Source organism: Carlito syrichta, unplaced genomic scaffold (assembly GCF_000164805.1).
Source record: "Carlito syrichta isolate Samal-C Ts95f unplaced genomic scaffold, Tarsius_syrichta-2.0.1 Scaffold301784, whole genome shotgun sequence".
Lineage (NCBI taxonomy): Eukaryota > Metazoa > Chordata > Mammalia > Primates > Tarsiidae > Carlito > Carlito syrichta.
Window position 1 is genome coordinate 362795 of NW_007245880.1, and position 4562 is coordinate 367356.

The window sequence follows — 4562 nt, forward strand, 5'->3', positions numbered from 1 at the left end:
ACTCACCTCAGCCTCCCAAAGCGCAGGATTACAGGCTGAGCCATCGAGCCTGGCTGTATAAACTTTTTATGGGCTAGGCCTTTATTAAAAATGACAGAAATACCAAATACTGAAAAAGGAGAGTATTTTTATTATATATTTGAATTTACAAACATTGAAAACACCAAATTAAAAGAGACAATGAAGTGGTAAGAAAAAAAAAAAATTTATATATATGATTTAGAATCTTAAAATGAAAAGGCAAACTTGACTAATTTTTAAGAACTCTTTCAATATTAAGCTATTTTAATTTCAATCAAAATTCCATGAGATTTCTTCTAGAGGCTGGGGGTGATATCATTAAAACTATTCTAAAACTCATAGAACAATGAAACAAAAATAAGAAAAAGTACTATGTGTGTGTGTGTGTGTGTGTGTGTGTGTGTGTGTGTGTGTGTGTATAGTAAATAAATAATGAGTGAAATAATATTCTGATTGCCACAATAACCTGGAAATAAACTCTAGTAAATGTTAAGAGCTTAATGTAAGAGAGTGTCATAAATCAGAGAATCAGTAAAGGAAACATACCACATTAGAAAAGTTGGATGAAATTTATAAACTAATCATTCTAAGCAGAAGAATGTTCTGTAAAGATAGTTATTACATTTTCATTATTATTTTAAATTAATTATTATACATTTCCAAATTAAAAATTTGGAAACAACCTAAAAGATCTTACAACAGGTGAATCTTTTTTTCCCCTACCCCTCCCTACGGGTGAATCTTAATATAATATGTGTGTTCCTATAATCGGCTATTAGATAATTGCTAAAAAATATTTTCTGAGATATTTGAGAACACATATACTTTTACGATGTAGTTTTAAGCTAAAAAAAGCGGTGGGGTGTCCACTTAACATACAAACATACATTTATGTATACATGGAAAGAAATGAGATGGAAAGAAATGAATACATCAAAATGTACATAGTAATTCTTCTGATAGTCACAAAGGTTCAAGCTCTTAAAACAGGCTAACTGCAAACTACAGATAATGCTGGGTCCTTTGTTTAATTCATAAGAGCAGCATGTTTTTGGAGGGAGTAATTTTGTTAAAGTCAGGTTTTTCTTAAAGTTTTCAGATTTTGCTAGTTTCGGGTAATATTAGCATAACATCATCAACTTTAAAGTGATCTTTCTAAAGACTTCATATATATGGTACTACGTCAGGGTATCTTTTAATTTAGTAAAAATAGATACTTGTTAATTAAATATTTATCGAAAGAATCTGACATATATTGGCCACCTACTGTTTGCTAGGTTCTTTATTTATTTATTTTTTAATTCTAATTTTTTAAGTTAAACAAGCATTTTATTGCTTACAAATTACATAGACAAATTTATGCAACCAGGGCAGAGGCTGTGGACAATTCGTATTTCCAATTGGGAGGGACTCACTTGGTCTTGTAATATTGAGCCAATCGGTGAATTCGACTCTCTATCAGAATCAGGCAGAATTCAGCATCCTTATCCTTTCTGTTCCTCTCAAGATGCTCTTGAACAGCAACTGCTTTCTTTTTTTTTTTTTGAGTTGGAGTCTCACTCTGTCGCCCAGACTGGAGTGCAGTGGCCGCTCCCGGCCACCGCAGGCCTCGCTGCTGGGCTCCGTCGATCCTTCCGCCTCACCCTTCCGAGTAGCTGGAATTACAGGCGCGCGCTACCACGACCGGCTAATTTTTTGATTTATTGTAGAGATGAGGTCTCGCCAAGTTGCCCAGGCGGGTCTCAAACCCGCGGGCTCAGGCAATCCACTCACCTCAGCCTCCCAAAGGCGCGGGATTACAGGCTGAGCCACCAAGCCCGGCTAGCAACTGCTTTCTTAATCAAATGGTAGAGATCCTCAGGAATATCAGGAGCAAGCCCTTTTGACTTAAAGAGTCTCAAGATTTTATTGCCTGTGAGTCCCTCAGGATCACACCCATCTGTGAAGCAGTCAGGCCCTTATTCGCCAGTTTGTAAATCTGCTCCTTCACGTCATCAGACGTCAACTTCAGCCAAGTGGGATCACTGTGGCGGTAGGGCAGCGCTGATTGGGACAGGCCCTTCCCGGGAGCGGGCGTGCGACCCATGATGGCGGTGGTCAGGTGCAGCTATTTTTAAATTTTTAAATGTATTATTATATTCAGACGGTACAAGTGCAGATTTCCTAAATGCATATATTGCATTGTGGTCCGGACTTTTAGTGTATCCATCACTCAAACAGTGAACATTATACCTACCTAATAGCTAATTTTTTAACCTTCATCCCCTTCCATCTTTTGTAGTCTCCAGTGTCTGTTATTCCACTCTCTTAAGTCCATGTGTACCCATTATTTAGTTCCCACCTTTATAAGTGAGAATATGTGGCCTTTGTCTGTTTCTGAGTTATTTCACTTAGGGTAATGGCCGCCAGTTCCATCCATGCTGCTACAAAGGCATGATTTCATTCTTTTTTATGGCTGAGTAGTATCCCATGGTATGGAGATATGTATAGATCTCACTCTGTCTCCCAGGCTGCAGTGCAGTGGTGCTCATGGCCTCCATAATTTGGGCCTGCTGTGCTCAGGTGATCCTTCTACCTCAACCTTCCAAGTAGCTATTATATGAGTAGTATTCCATGGTATAGAGATAGACACACGTAGGTCACATTTTGGTTATCCAAGTCTCCATTGACAGACACTTAGATGGACACTTAGGTTGATTCCACATCTTTACTATTGTGAATTATGCTGCAATAAACTTATGAATATGGGTGTAGGTATCTTTTTAATACAGTGGTTTCTTTCCCTTTGGTTATATACCTAATAGTGGAATTACTGGATCTAATGGTAGTTCTATTTTTAGTTCTTTGAGAAATCTCCATGCTGCTTTTCATAAAGGCTGGGCTAATTTACATTACCACCACCATTGTATAAGCTTTCCATTTCCTCTGTAACCTTGCCAACATCTGTTATTTTACTTTTAGTTTACATTATTAGCCATTCTGACTGGTGTGAGATGGTATCTCATTGTGGTTGTAATTTGCATTTCTCTGTTAATTAGTGATGTTGAGTATTTTTCATGTTTGTTGGCCGTTTATATATCTTCTTTTGAAAAATGTATATTCATGGCCTTTGCTCACTTTTTAATGTGGTTATTTGTCTTTTTCTTGCTGAGTTGTTTGATTTCCATGTAGAGTCAGGATATTAGCCCTTTGTTGGATGCATAGTTTGCAAATATTTCTTCCATTCTGTGGATGGTCTGTTTTCTCTGTTGATTGTTTCTTTTGTTGTATAGAAGCTTTTTAATTTAATTAAATTCTATTTGTCACCAAACACCTGGCACCTGTGTTAATTAAGAAAGTAATTTGGGTTAATCACAAAAAATCCTATTTGTCTATTTTTGTTTTTGTTGCATTTGCTTTTCAGGATTTCATTACAAATTCTTTGCTGAAGCCAATGTCCAAAAGAATTTTTTTCTAAATTTTCTTCCAGAATGTTTATAGTTTCAGGTCTTACAGTCTTTAATCCATCTTGAATTAATTTTTTGTATGGGTGAGACATACAGGTCCAGTGTTCTTGTGTTCAACACATTCTCTGGAATGTGTACTGTTGAACTCAGAATCACTTAGGAACTTGTCTAATTGGATTAAAGGCTACTAGCTACAATTAAAAACAACCAAAATGAATGACAATGGTTGTATCCAACCCCTATCTAAAGTCTCTGCCTCACTTAATCTACTGCTTTGCTCTTTGGTAGAGATGAGAGAAGAAATAAAAGAGGCTAAGGAAAAAAGTAAAGAAAAAGTAAAGTTGTCTTGGAACAGTTTCAGGTTATCTTTTAGACCTTGTGCCTGCTTTTACTATATGAACTGACAAGAAGCGAGTCTTTGTCCTTTCCTGAGGGTGTACAGTATTACATTGAATTTTGCAGATCTGAAGTAGAGAATCTTGTTGACCAAGAGTACAAATGCTTGCTGAATGATATAAGCCCTTTAGTACTTAATGGTCATCTTGTGATGGAATTACATCTATATTCTTCAAGATGGAAATTTTCTTATTTTTTCCTAATTTTAAAGGTAATATATGCTCATTGTAATAATGCTGAAAACACCAAATTGTATAAAGGAGAAAATAAAAGTAAACTATAATATTATTACATAGTGATCGCTATTGCTATTTTTTCATATGATCCTGCAGACTTTAAAAAAATTGTTTATATTTATATTATTTAAAAATTTTGTTTAAGAGTCAGGGACTCACTGTATTACCTAGACTGGTCTCAAAGTCCTGGAGTCAAGCACTTGTCCCATCTCTGCTTACCAAGTAGCTGGGACTATAGGCATGCTATTGTTCCTGGCTTTCTTGACTTTTTTGTTTTACAAAAATGGAATTATAAATTGGACATGATGTCTTGCACTGATAATTCTAATTACTTGGGAGGCTGAGGTGGGAGGATTGCTTGAGGTTAGGAGTTCAAGACCAGCCTGACCAACATCGTAAGATTGCCATCTTTTTTTTTTTTTGAGTTGGGGTCTCACTCTGTCGCCCAGACTGGAATGCAGTG

General features: G+C 36.3%; 1 protein-coding gene across 1 annotated transcript in view; it reads left to right on the forward strand.

The window, feature by feature from the left end:
• IFT74 (intraflagellar transport 74) overlaps positions 1-4562 on the forward strand; it is a 115954-nt gene that overhangs the window by 8379 nt on the left and 103013 nt on the right. The gene's annotated exons all lie outside the window — the stretch shown is intronic.